The following is a 15,603-nucleotide window of genomic DNA, read 5'->3' on the forward strand; positions in this document are numbered from 1 at the left end:
AATATTTACATAGTTGGGCGAAAATTCGTAAACTTGAATATAGTAACCCCGATTGTTACTATTACAACAACAACAAAAAATCATAAAAATTGGCAGCCGTTTTACAAAAATGGAAATAAATTTTAATATTTGAAATAAAATAATATACTATTCTGTTTAAAAATGAATAACATGAAACGGGAAATTCGTTACAAGGAAAAACCTAGATTATAACTGCCAAATTCAGTTCTCTTATCAAAATGATATTTTATTTAAATTTTATAAAAAAATAATATACTGTTAATCAATAAGGAAAAACAGTTTTACAAATGCAATTCTATGAAAAAAAACACAAACAAAAAACAGTACACGCGCGCTAGTATATATAAAATTTTTAAAGCGTGAAAAATCAGATAATAAAACATAGGTTAAATGTATCATTAAATATTTTATTAGTTATCTGTTTGAGAATAGCTTTGTAATTAGAAAAATCTTCAAGAATCACTCTTCTATCTCGCCTTAGAAGATTTCCCTTATCAGGAATCGAACCCAGGACTTTTAGTAAAAATGTTTAAAACTAAACCGCACATCTGTGTGTACTTTTTAACGACTGACAATGAAAGAAAACAGTAACGCGTACGTTTTTATAACAACAGGATATTAATAACTGCTACACAAAGCTTAGACAGTATTAAAACGGTGTCCTCAGTCGAGATTTTGGTTACAAATATAATAGTGAATAATTATTAATAACGTTACCAAAATATTGTAATTTAAACTCGTTTCAACTACGTCTTATGTTACCGAGTCGGGGTTGAAACTACTCAAATTTTGTAAATTTTGACTACAGACTCGCTAAACCTTGAACGTTATTTTTATTATTATCTTTATTTAAGAAAATAAACAAGTAGCATATGTCCAGAGCCGGGCGCTAGTTTCTACTTATTGTTAAAACAATTTAATAATACAACTAATAAAGACGACAATATTTAGAGAGATATTTTTCACTTCGATATTTCATCAGTCATCTAAACGTCTATTAAAATCATACATAGTCTGATAATTTGGTACTAATAAAATTCAGCCTAACTGTAGTACTGCAATTATCAATTTTATTATACAAATAACCTTTTCGCTGTCTTCTAATTAAGACAAATTAGAAAATTAGTGCGAAACGTACGATCATTTTAACTTCATAGCAGAGTTAATTTTTCGAATTTTCGTTATTGTATAACGCTAAAAGTTTATTAATACGCTGTTTTAACTAAATTTTATTTAAAGATTCTATTTCATTTCTTTTTAATGGTTTTTCCACAAAAGTTAATAAAATATTAACTGCAATTTTGTTTTTCTTTAAATAAACTAACAAGAGTAGAATTTTCTGAATTACAAACGCCAAACAAAAAATTACAAACAATTTTAACAATTAAGTTAATAAACAATACGGTCTTTTTTTTTTTTAGTTGCCGACCTAAATTTTACGAGTAGAAGTATATAATTAAATAGTCCCCAGACATAAATATGAATAAATAAATAAAAAATGTTAACCGATTAAAATTACGACTAATTAACGAAATTTATTTAGTATAATTTTAAAATATGATGTTTACTTAAGGTTAAAAACACAAATTAAAATATGAATTCAAATATGAAAAACATAACGGTCGGCGATGAAAATTTACTTGATTTTTGAAACTACTTATTAACGTCTCCTCTTTTTCGTCGAACTTTCGAAGGGATGACATCGTCGTTGTAGATATTACGTAAAAATTACTAGAAATTAAGATAAAATTTGGATAAGCGTATTTGAATGCGACATTTATCTACGCGAGAAAAACAATACGCAATTTTTAAAAGTATATTCAATCGATTGTTCAGTTTTAGTGCAACAGCTGTTTTTGTGCAAGACAGACGAGTCTAGTGAAAATTTATCTTATACCGAATATCACCAGGTATTATATTGTAGACTATATTATCTATATACTATATTGTTTATTATCATCTTAGTACTGTCTCAAGAAGGAATATTTTTATTCGGTGTCGTTTTTAAATAAGCGACATAACCATCTATTGAGCGTTGCTACGGACCGGCTGCAAGCTGTTATTCCTAGCAACATGTAAACTATAACCTACTATCTCGTGTTAACCCTAACCTACAAGATAATAGAATACGCGGGCTTCTAAAGTGTTCTGATTGGGACTCCTCAATAGGCGCGGTGTAATTTAATAAGAAACGACAATCGATAAAGTGGCTTTTCAGGAGTAGAGAGTGAAAGCGATATTACGGATTTTAGTGCAAACCCTCCCCGATACTAGTATCGGGCATTCAAAACGAAAATGTTAGTCGGCAGAAGGATGAAATTCCAGCGGCAAAAAAAACGCCGACGTACAAATTATACTGAACCTAATATTCGCGTACAATCAGCTAATATCACGAACCTACTTTGGCTGTTATACATCAAATAAATTTAGTCTTCTTGTTAAACACTGCTGACAACGAAGGTAGTCGTGCAGAATTATTAAAACCTGAGCCTATTTTTGTAACAGGCGTTAATGCGATAACCGAATTGAAAAATTTTCTGTCGACAATTATTTTCTAATTGTAATTTTATTAAATATAAACTGCAACAATGAAATCGGGCCGCACGGTAAAAGTTCTGCCGGTTGATATTGAAATATATAATATTATAACGTCAAAAATGCTCGAAAACAATATCTGTCATTATACATATAAACTTGAGACGTGAAAGAGCATACAGAGTAATCATGCGAGGCGTGCATCACTCGCTAGATAAATCGGTAATCGTTGGATTGAAGTTAGGCCACGAGGTTAGAGACGTTATTAACGTTCTCGATCGTCAAACGAAGGAACCGCTTTAATTCATAGATTTGGAGCCCAAATCTAATAATAAAGAAATTTTTGACGTGAAATCTCTCGCCTATACGATTGTAAGCTTTGAAGTTCCGTATTTTAAAAAAGAAGCGGTCCAGTGCAAACGTTACCAACGCTTTGGCCGTACCAAAAATCGATGCAATCGCCCGCACCGTTCTGTAAAGTGCGGTACAGATCGTGCCACAACAGTCTGTTCTAAGGCACCAGGTTCCAGCTTCCTGCGTCAGCTGCGGCGAGTTACAAAGTGTGTAAAATCTATCGATAGTATAAAACTAAGATCTATTCTATCAAACCCGCCCTATCTTCAAGAATTGTAACTAATAACAATTCTACTGATAATAATAATTATACTAACGTCAATAATAACGATTTGAGTGCTAAAAGAGAGACGATCGTGTAACGAACTCTAGTAACAATGGCTTTCATAATTATAATAGTAGTAGCGATAATAATGAATATAATAATAGGCTGAATGAATATGTCTGGTACTACATACAATGAAAAAGTTAAAATGAATTGTCCCTACGATCAACAAACTATTGATAACCAAAAGTTTCACGGGCCGATGAACGTCCTGGACCGTATGTTGCAAAGATTTGAGTGAACGCTTCAAAATATGAACTGGACTATTCATGAATCGTATTGAAAAAAAACGATCGACTGTCTGAGATCAGCAATCTGGAATGATAACGGGTTGTCTGATAAAAAAATAGAATCAAAAGCTGTTTTAAATATTATACACGTAATGCTTATATCTGAAACAAGGTTTACTAACAGACATTCTGTCAAGTTTCATGGCTATACAATATACATATATGTATTATGCTAACTGTTCGATCTCCCACTCTGTTTAATAAATTGACCAGTAAACGACGTTTTCGAGATTTTTTAGTACAAGGTTTGGACGTGCCTTTAAAATCACCCGCCCATGCGGATAATGCAGTACACGAATCGACCAATTTTATTCAGTCAGCGGTACGGGCCCTCAATCCCAATCTGGATTCTGCTCCCTCCCCCAGCTCTCTTTTTTCCTGTTTAGCCTCCGGGAATTGCCGTTCAGATAATATTTCAGAGGATGAATGAGGATGATATGTATGGGTGTAAATGAAGTGTAAGTCTTGTACATTTTCAGTTCGACCGCTCCTGAGATGTGTGATTAATTGAAACCCGACCGCCAAAGAACACCGGTATCCGCGATCTAGTATTCAAATCTGTATAAAAATAAATGCTTTACTAGGTATAAACGCTGGTACTCTCGGCTTCCAAATAAGCTGATTTGGGAAGACGCGTTCACCACTAGACTAACCCGGTGGGTTAAATTAATATATAACCTATAATATCTTTTTTTACAGATAATTTACCGATAAAGTACTGAAGTTACTTTGTTATTACAAAATGCAAATCTGTTTTTAAAATGCAATCTGGTGGTAAAAAAGCATACGTAGTTTAAATTAGATTGAATTTTTATTTTATTTTTTTTACTCTAATCTGTTGTATTATAATTTACTTTACTTCTTTTTTCGTAATTTATTGTAATTCAAATTTTTCATTACTACGAAATTAGTAAAATAGTTAAAAAAAAGTGTTTGTTAATTAATTCTTATAGGATGTTAGTATATTTTTTCCTAATCTATAATTGAATATTTTTTATTAAAATAAGAATGCAAGATGCATTTTTATTGCTAAATCTAACCTTTATTTAAAACAAAGTTAATTAACTTTTTTTCTTTAAATTATTTTCTAAGTCACTTAGTTTCGAAAATAATGCGTTACACACTGGGTTTGTTCTTACTGAACTGTGAATTTAAGACAAAATATAAATAAAAATTGCATTTAAATGTTAAATTTACTAAATAATAAATAAATATAAACTTTGATTTAAACGATTAAACACTTTTTCAAACAAAAACAAAGCAAATATTAATTTTAAAATAAATGATTTATCGTTAACGATGCCCAGTTTTTTACATCCTCTCTCTTGCCGCCATGTACAAGCCTTTCTGTTATATAGTTTTTTTATATACTATTTACTTGCCCTTGAATCGGTTACATACAATAGCGTTTGCGTCTTTGTTTTAACTACTGTCAGTTTTAACTGATTTTTTTTTTTTTAGCACAAGCGGCAGTGTAATTATAAAAAGATTTTTAGACTACATGTATCTTACAGTTCTATACTTGTTCATCAATAATTTTATGTATATACAAAACTCTTGACCGAACAAATACAAAAAAAATTTCAATAAAAAATTCTTTTTTCAGGCTTACTAGGGAATATAGAATAAGATATGTCTTCACAAAAGACGAATATATATTTTAAATATCGATATACCGATTCAAAATGTTCATTACGATCGCTAAATGGAATGTCTAGTTAATAAACATCATTACTTTTATAGAAAATATTACTCTTAATTAGTTTAATTAGTAATATTAATGTAGAGATATTTTACTTACATCACAGTCTAAAACAATAAATTAAAGAATAACATTAGAATATGAATCGTAACGCTACAAGAATCCAATGATGAGCCGATTACGTTACGTTCACATAAGTTATAAGAAAACTTTTCTCAGGATTACCAGAGGAATTTCCGCTACAAAATACATGAAATTATCATTATAATCATTCGATCTAATGAACAGTACGCCTTGAACATCTATCATTTTTATTTTCTTCCGGGAAACTGGTCAGATTTGACCACCATGATCAAATTATGCTTTTAATTTAAAAATGATGCGGTATTAAAGGCATTAATATGAAAAAAAAAATCTGTAATACAACATTTTGCGTCTCAGTTTTCCTTTTTATTTTCCAAATGAGGTTTTTACCGTCCAAATTACATTGTATTCCCGTCACGCGTCCTTTTTCTAATGCACGGCTAACACACAGACACACGTGCGCGCGCTTACCGTATTTCATTTCATTATTAAATGATTCATTTCATCGATTCTTTAAATTTCGACCTCTTAAGTAGGGCTAATTCGGAAACTTTTGTAAATTGTTCATTTGGCGGAGATTTTTTTATAGTTTTTTTAAGTGCTCATCATTTTTTTTAAAGCTTTATCATTTTTATGTGTAATATGAGCGGTACTCGAAATAAAATTATCCGTACAGGCCATTCTCAAGAAACGTAAAAGTGAAGCGAGCGTTCCGTTTAAAATAAAAAGAATATTTCTACACGTAGTCGATTAACTTGTAGTAAACTGTAAAAAAGATTGTCGTAAAATGAGGAAAAATTTATTATTACTTTCAAACAATTTTTCTTTTAACTTTCTCCAAAAAATACTTCTACCAGGGAAAACAGTCGAACTGAGAATCTATTTTTTTTTTTTTTTTAGATATTTTAAACGAATGGTATTGAAAAAACCCCGCTTACGAAAGTTAGAATCGTTAATCGCCCCAGTAGTTAACAAAAAAAATTTAAATGCAAAATAATAATAAACCGATTTAAAAAGGAAATTTTTTAAATTTTGAAAAGATGAGGCATTTTGTATATATTTTACCGTATAAAAAATCTGATGACACCAGATAACTTCGTTATACGCCTATTTAATTACATATACACATTTCTTTTACATGAAAAGAACATAAAATTATATTTCATTAACAAATTATGATATTTTTTTATTATTTTTTTTATTGTTATTATGGAATTATTATTTAATGTATTTTTTTTTAGAATCGGAGGTTAATAATTATTAATAAATCCATAAATTTAAATTAAAAAAAAAATTATTTGGCTATAACTTTGGAACCGATGTAAACAAGTGTACCCTACTTATGATATATCGTTGAAAAACCTTCAAGGAGGGGTGCAAAACTAGATATTACAAAAGTCCTAAATCTTAAATTTCAACATCCTACAAGGGAATCGTTTTCGAGTTATCCTGTTCGACTAGGATTAAAGAACACATCGACTTTATAAAGGACACAAAGAACGATGTAATTTTCCCACACATATTTTGGAACAGAATCGTAATTATAACCCAAACAATTTTATTAATATTTTCGAATACTCTAATAATCTTTATGAAACAAATATTTTAGAAAAATTTGATTTGTGCTGTAACTCGTTACACCTATTAAAAAATCCCGAAAACTGTAGAAACTTGTTTTTAAATATTTAAATGAAAATTACATTCATCAAAAGCAAAGTTGATATCTTCATTTGTTACCGACAAATTAAAAAAAAAAAAAATATATATATATATATATTAAGTTTCATTGTTACTCCGTTATAACTCTTTATATTCGGAATGTTTAAAAAATCCATTTTATTGAAATGGAACACCGCAAGAAGAACATATACTCATTTTTGCTGGACGTTGACGAATCAGTGGATCATTCAAGACATATTCTTTTATACACACCGAGTGATATTTAAGTACAGCTTTTTGCTGCGTATCGAATAAAGTAAGAAATAAAAGAGGAATTGTTAACGGTCTCGCTTCGATTGTTAAATTCTTTACTACCAATTTAGATGCTATGATGGAGAAAAATATAAAAAATTGTTAGTACAAATATTATTAGTTTCATAAAACAGTTATATAATCGAAGATAATTTTATGAAATTACGTAATACGTAAACGATTTTGTCGAATTAGAAAAATTAAGAAATTTCGTGTATCTATATGTAAAAGAATTAATTAGTAAAATAAATTTATAGATTGTCTAATTTTACATCCGGTATCCAAAATATAAAATAATTATACACCTTTATAAATGTATTTCAGTTTATTTAAATATTTCTCCAAATTATAAATTCGTGTCTACTACTTTCAAGATGTTATAATGACTGAATGTTTATTTTCTAATGATCCCTACGATACAGATTTTATAAATATATAATCGTTTCATTTTTAACTTTATTTCATTTTTTTTAAATTATTTTTACTTGCAATGTACAATTTTTTACTTCTGTTCAAATAAAGCAGTTAAGAACATGCCTTTGATAATTGCACCTGCGGTTAAAGGTGTAGTCCAAATACTGAAAACTTTAACCTAGGTCGGTAACCAAAAAAGCTTTAAATTAACCCACCGTGTCGGTCTAGCGGTGAACTCGTCTTCGCAGATCAGCTGATTTCGAAATCGATAGTTCTAAGGTTCAAATCCTACTGAAGGCCTTTAATTGATCGTGGATACCGGTGTTCTTTGGCGAGTCGGGTTTCAATTAACCGCACATCTCAGGAACGGTCGAGCTGACACTGTACAAGACTCTACACTCATTCATCCTCTGAAGTAATAATATTACGTGGTTTCGGAGGCTAAACAGAAAAAGAAAAAAAAATTTTAACGATTATTTTTTATATAAAAAGTTTAAAAAATAGGTTGCGTTTCAATCGCTACCGAGATACATATTATTCGATAAGACTGTCTGCTATTCCTTCCTGTAATAATCCGACTGGATTTGGATTCACATTTGATAAACGTGTACATATTGGCCGTTAAAAAAGTAAAAACCTACTTTTTGCTAGGAGAGGTTTGCACACTCGGTCCTGAGTTCGATTCCCGGCTTGATTTCACGATTATTTTATTCGTATAAAATTTTGTTACTTTAATCTAGTTTACTTTATCTAGTGAAAGGTTATCTTAAAATAAAAAAAAATAAATATAAACAAAAATGAGATTACAGTAGGATTAGAATCGCTGAAGAGAAAATATTACGATATAGAAATACGATAAAATACAAAATACCTGAATTTGAGGAAAAAAATTATTTTCGTAAAATAACTGACGTAATATTTAAATTGACAGGTATATTAATTTGCAGATATTAATTTTAAATACATTTACTTCACTTTATATATTTTAATGTTATTTCAGCTGTAGAAAGGAAAAAAAGAGATTAAAAATGTTAATTTAAGAATACTAAAAACATCGCGAACGTTCGGATAAATGAACGAGACAAGTCGGTAAACCGAGAATCTTATAATTAAAATCCCTATAATAATTCGATTTTAAATAACAAGATTAATCCAAAAAATAAACCGGCTTTCCTTTTTTATTGTACTGGTACTTAAAATAAGTTATTTTACTTTGTAATCTTACAAAGCAAATTTTTATCTAGCGGACCGGCATTAATTTGTACGAATTAAATAAATTATTGTATTATATTTGACAACTTTTATTATGAAAATAATAATATTAATTCGCTATTACTTTTCTTTCTTTCTTCTTATGACCCCCGGAATGTTTACTACAGTTTAAAACTCATCGTTATCACTACTATATAAATTAAAAAAAAACCGTGTAAATACATAACCTAAAACTTCTTTTACTAGATTTAATGTAGTTTCATATATCGAGAGATATCGTCTATATCGAATGTCTGTCTAAATCGATCGGTGTAGTTCATAAAGCGATAAAGATAATTTTTGCTTAACTCTTAGCTAACCGATGGTACTCACAAATACCAGAAATATTTTTCCAATATTCAGTTTTATACATTCAGTAAAGCATGCGAGAACTCGTCGGTACTTACAAGTATCGTTTTAATTACTGAAAAACAGTAAAAAAACTAGTGTTGGCAGCCCTGAAAAATGATCAAATGGCTGTTAAAAATGTTGTTGCTATGGTTACCCCCTCCTCATAATCATGAGACCTTGCCGTTGGTGAGGGGGCTTGAGTGCTCAGGGACACAGAGTAGCTGGACCGAAGGTGCAACCATATCGAAGAGGTATCTGTTGAGAGCCAGACTAAGGAATGATTCCTGAAAGAGGGCAGCAGCTCTTTCAGTAGTTGTTAGGGGCGTGAGTCAGGACGACTTAAACGGCCGTATCAACATCATTCAGTCCTCTGAGTACTGCGCAGCTGAAAGCAATGGAAAACTACAGCTGCTTTTTTTCCAAGAAAATGTGGCTCTCTGCATTTTCACATAGCAATAATGGAGGCGCCTTCCTTGGTAAAATAGTCCCCCGTTCGGATCTCCGGGTGGGGACTACTAAGGAAGGGATCACCAGAAGATTGAAAAATAACATTCTGCGAGTCGGAGTGTGGAATGTTAGAAGCTTAAAAAAGGTTGGTAGGCTAGAAAATTTAAAAAGGGAAATGGATAGGATAAATGTGGATATAGTAGGAATTAGTGAGGTTCGGTGGTAAGAGGAAGGCGACTTTTGGTCAGGTGATTTTAGAGTAATTAACTCAGCGTCAAATAATGGGCAGGCAGGAGTAGGTTTCGTGATGAACAAGAAGATAGGGAGAAGAGTGGAGTATTTCAAGACGCATAGCGATAGAATCATTGTAATAAGGATAAAATCAAAACCTAAACCGACAACGATTGTTAACATCTATATGCCTACAAGCGCCCATGATGATGATGAGATAGAGTGTGTATACGAAGGGATTGATGAAGCAATTAAACACGTAAAAGGAGATGAACATTTAATAATAGTTGGAGACTGGAATGCAAGCATTGGAAAAGGCAAGGAAGGAAATATAGTGGGTGAATACGGGCTGGGCAAAAGGAATGAAAGAGGGGACCGACTTATAGAGTTTTGCACGAAGTATAATTTAGTAATTGCCAACACCCGATTTAAAAATCATAATAGAAGAATATACACTTAGAAAAAGCCAGGCGATACTGCAAAGTATCAGATAGATTATATCATGGTTAAGCAAAGATTTAGAAATCAACTCGTTGACTGCAAAACTTACCCTGGAGCAGACATTGATAGCGACCATAATTTGGTGATAATGAAATGTAGATTGGGGTTTTTAAAAACCTGAAGAAAAGGTGTCAGATGAATCGGTGGAATTTAGAGAAGCTTGAGGAAGAGGAGGTAAAGAAGAGTTTTGAGGAGGACATCGCAAGAGGTCTGAGAAAAAAAGATAACGTAGAAAATGTAAAAGAAGAATGGGAGAATGTTAAAAAGGAAATTCTTAAATCAGCAGAAGCAAACTTAGGCGGAATAAAGAGAACTGCCAAGAGAACTTGGGTTTCATATGATATATTGCAGCTGATGGATGAACGTAGAAAATATAAGAATGCTAGTGATGAAGAAAGTAAAAGGAACTATCGGCAATTAAGAAATGCTATAAACAGGAAGTGCAAACTGGCGAAAGAAGAGTGGATTAAAGAAAAGTGTACAGAAGTGGAAAGAGAAATGAACATTGGTAAAATAGACGGAGCATACAGGAAAGTTAAGGAAAATTTTGGGGTACATAAATTAAAATCTAATAATGTGTTAAACAAAGATGGTACACCAATATATAATACGAAAGGTAAAGTAGATAGATGGGTGGAATATATTGAAGTTATACGGAGGAAATGAATTAGAAAATGGTGTTACAGAGGAAGAAGAGGAAGTTGAGGAGGATGAAATGGGAGAAACAATACTGAGATCTGAGTTTAAGAGCGCATTAAAAGATTTAAATGGCAGAAAGGCCCCTGGAATAGACAGAATACCTGTAGAATTACTGCGCAGTGCAGGTGAGGAAGCGATTGATAGATTATACAAACTGGTGTCTAATATTTATGAAAAAGGAGAATTTCCGTCAGACTTCAAAAAAAGTGTTATTGTAATGATACCAAAGAAAGCAGGGGCAGATAAATGTGAAGAATACAGAACAATTAGTTTAACTAGTCATGCATCAAAAATCTTAACTAGAATTCTATAAAGAAGAATTGAGAGGAGAGTGGAGAAAGTGTTAGGAGAAGACCAATTTGGTTTCAGGAAAAGTATAGGGACAAGGGACAAACCAACATACTTGGCGTTTATAGACCTAGAAAAGGCATTCGATAACGTAGACTGGAATAAAATGTTCAGCATTTTAAAAAAATTAGGGTTCAAATACAGAGATAGAAGAACAATTGCTAACATGTACAGGAACCAAACAGCAACAGTAACAATTGAAGAACATAAGAAAGAAGCCGTAATAAGAAAGGGAGTCTGACAAGGATGTTCCCTATCTCCGTTACTTTTTAATCTTTACTTGGTACTAGCAGTTAATGATGTTAAAGAACAATTTAGATTCGGAGTAACAGTACAAGGTGAAAAGATAAAGACGCTACGATTTGCTGATGATATAGTAATTCTAGCCGAGAGTAAAAAGGATTTAGAAGAAACAATGAACAGCATAGATGAAGTCCTACGCAAGACCTATCGCGTGAAAATAAACAAGAACAAAACAAAAGTAATGAAATGTAGTAGAAATAACAAAGATGGACCATTGAATGTGAAAATAGGAGGAGAAAAGATTATGGAGGTAGAAGAATTTTGTTATTTGGGAAGTAGAATTACTAAAGATGGACGAAGCAGGAGCGATATAAAATGCCGAATAGCACAAGCTAAACGAGCCTTCAGTAAGAAATATAATTTGTTTACATCAGAAATTAATTTAAATGTCAGGAAAAGATTTTTGAAAGTGTATGTTTGGAGTGTCGCTTTATATGGAAGTGAAACTTGGACGATCGGAGTATCTGAGAAGAAAAGATTAGAAGCTTTTGAAATGTGGTGCTATAGGAGAATGTTAAAAATCAGATGGGTGGAAAAGTGACAAATGAGGTATTGCAGCAAATAGATGAAGAAAGAAGTATGAAACAATACAACCCAATGACACCAATAAAGCGTGGATTCAAATTATGGACCATTGGTGATATGAAGGGCTATGTAAAAAAATTTAGAATATATCAGGGTAAAGACGATACACTGCAAGAAGAATTTGAAAATTTTTCATTGTGTGAACGTGAAAGAACATCTTTCAAAAGAAGAATGGGGAAAATCAATAATTATTATTTTCGATAATTTTTTCACAACATTGGCCTTATTAGAAAAACTAAAAACTGAAAATACATTAGCTTGAGGAACGATTAGAATGAATAGGAAGGGTGTACCACGTGATATTGTACATGATAATGAAATGGAAAGGGGTGATAGTGACTATAGAATTTCATGTAGTGGTATAAGTTTTTACAAATGGAAAGATACTATAGTAGTTGCCTTTGCTTCAAACTATCACAGTTCTGAAATTAGTAAAGTGAGCAGAAAATTCCATGATGGGAAAAAATGAGATGTCTCTGCTCCACTAGTAGCTGCTGACTACAATTCATATATGGGGGGAATTGATCTCGCTGATAGACTACGTACAGTTTATGGAATTGATCGCACTTGCAAAAAGTGGTGGAACAGATTATTTTGGGGTTTATTGGAAATTGCGTTCATTAATTCTTATTTTAATATTCAGTGAAATAGATGGAAAAATTCCATCGATTGACTTTAGACGGTCAGTTGCACGAGGGCTCCTGACATACACTGAACCAAAAAAGGGTTCAATTAAACGTAGAAGTCTTGAGCAGCTTCAAGATGTTACGGAGGGAAATCGTGGTGTCCACTGGCCAGTTTTTTCAGACATTAGGAGACGGTGTGAAATATGTGGCATAAATGGCATTCAGTCTCGACCATATAGCAAGTGTAGCCATTGTGGAGTTCATTTATGTTGCAATGACAAAAAAAAAATGTTTTGTTGCTTTTCATAACATAAGTAAAAAGTAAGACTGTAAAAGTATGGTAATACTCTGTAAATAGTTATTATAAATGTATAGTTTGTGGTAATGTATGGTTTTGGTGTTTATTGACTGCTGTCAGAAGCGTTTCAAAACTTTTTTGTGTTAAAGTGTCATGTTGTTTATTGTTCTAAGCCTGAATAGTGATTTTCAATAAGCAGATAGTTGTTTCATGCAGTAAGAAATATTTTTCTAATACATTTATTAGCATAAGAACTTTTCCTATACATTTCATTTACAAAATTGTGTGTGTAACATAACATATTATGTTTAAAGAAAAGAATAATACTATCTAGTAAGCTAATATCCACTACATGTAAAGAAAATTTCTTAGTCCTTATAAGTTGGCCGAGTGATATGGCCTTATAGCATCTCAGAGCCCAACGGTATTTGTAAGTACCAGGCTTAAATTTCAGCTAATTTGTTAAAATTCTTAATATAAGTCATATCCCTGCTTAAATTAATTCCATCTAAAGAGATATTCATCAGGAAAAATTAAAAAAAAAGTTATTTCATATCATGGTCAGCTAAGGGTTAATTTACAATTTATATTGCTTAACAAACCAATTTGGTATTTTGTAAAAAAATAAAAATAGCATTTTTATATAGTATATTATAAAATGAAAATGAAACACAGTTAAATGTTTTGTACTATGCTAAAATAGCTCATTACTATGTAAGATCGAAGTATAACTTAAATCTGAACAAACAGAATAAATTTCATAATTACTTTTTGATAGTATAAATAAAAAAAATTTCATACTGAACAAGGGCAGTTTATCTTTCTAAAATGGATAGCTAATTTATTAATCACCAAATGTAGACACAGGCAAAAGGTTTTGTCATTAACAGAAATCCAAACAAAAAAACAGAACTTTAATAGACTATTGATACCCGAAATAATTAAGTAGAACACATTTAAATAGAAATAATACGTAAATAAAAAGTTTAGTCTACAATAGATTAAATAACCCCTCATCTAGTGTATTGGTACTTACTTGAAATCAAATTATTTTAGTTACACATTTTTATAAAGTAATCTGTACTTAATTTTAATTAAAATAACAAGAATAAAAATATATTTGGCTAACCTAAAAATAATGATTTTGGCCAATGATGAAACGTTAGTTCATTAAATTCCCATAATTGCTGCCGAAGTTAACCAGTAATCACATTATTTGTGTACTATTTATCTTATTACAAATATTATTATTTGAAAGAACTTACCTAGTTTACACGTAGAATTATTTTCTAAACGGTTTTCTAGATTCACGTAAAATACATCTAATATACTGAATACGATAAATACAAATAATCAAATAAACAAAATTTGATACGATTTTTAAAACAAGCTTACAGATATAAAGACGTAAAACATTATTTACTGTATGACAACGTTATTCGTTAATAACACTTTTAATAGATTAATAAATTATCAGAAAGAAAATGTAAGCTAATATTATTATTATTTAAGATTTGTTTATTTTTTCTTTATATATCTTTCTCTATATAGTCTTATTTGTATTATAGATGTGCTGGGCTGTACTGTGAAATACGGTGGCCGACTTGATGAAGTAAATTTGGAAATAATAGTTTTATATCATAATCCCCTTATGTACTATTCATTAATATTTTTTATCATCTGTATTAAAACAAATGATCTTGTTGTGTTTTTTTGATTAGTTACTAAGAGGATACGGTCTAAATGCAATTATAAGGTATGCGTGAGTAATTTATATTAGGTAAATTGAATATTAGTTAAAAAAAAATTGAAAACCTTACTACCGTTTGGATTCCTTGGTTACGTTCCTTTGTTAACGTGTATATATACACTAAAACGTATATATACGTTTTAAAATTTGGTTTCAATTATTTGTTATAATTATAAGTTATCAAATGTTTAAAAAAATTAATATTAAATTGATATAACTGTAGGTGTCGGTCGGTCGCTTGTTATGCGAGATGAAACAGTGCAGTAGTGTAGGTTTAGTGCACATTTTAGACGGTGTGCATTTTCATAATTTTGCTATGACGGTTGAAGAATTTTTTTATCGTGAAGCTAAGGTTGTGTGGGGAGGGAGTGACAGAGAAATTACGTATGTGACGGTATGGAATCTAGCGGTCTTCTAGGGTTGATTGCCAGTTCAGTTTGGATACTCGTGTCTGTGTTCACTCATGTTTAACTACTATTATTATTATATTTATACATTGCTTATTTAAAACATATGA

The 15,603-nt window shown here is 30.9% G+C and overlaps 1 long non-coding RNA gene across 2 annotated transcripts in view; it reads right to left on the reverse strand.

Moving 5' to 3' along the window:
- Nucleotides 1-14,802, reverse strand: part of LOC142325650 (uncharacterized) — a 39,249-nt gene extending 24,447 nt beyond the window's left edge. Inside the window, exons 1-2 of one of the 2 annotated variants that reach the window (XR_012756583.1) lie at nucleotides 14,602-14,802; nucleotides 7,912-8,137 (exon numbers count right to left, since the gene is read on the reverse strand). This is a non-coding gene — a long non-coding RNA (uncharacterized LOC142325650). Of the gene's footprint in view, nucleotides 1-7,911; nucleotides 8,138-14,372; nucleotides 14,478-14,601 lie in introns of those variants that run through there. The other variant, XR_012756584.1, reaches the window with a different exon arrangement.
- Nucleotides 14,803-15,603: the final 801 nt, after the last annotated feature.

The sequence above is a fragment of the Lycorma delicatula genome, chromosome 5 (genome assembly GCF_047948215.1).
Source record: "Lycorma delicatula isolate Av1 chromosome 5, ASM4794821v1, whole genome shotgun sequence".
NCBI lineage: Eukaryota > Metazoa > Arthropoda > Insecta > Hemiptera > Fulgoridae > Lycorma > Lycorma delicatula.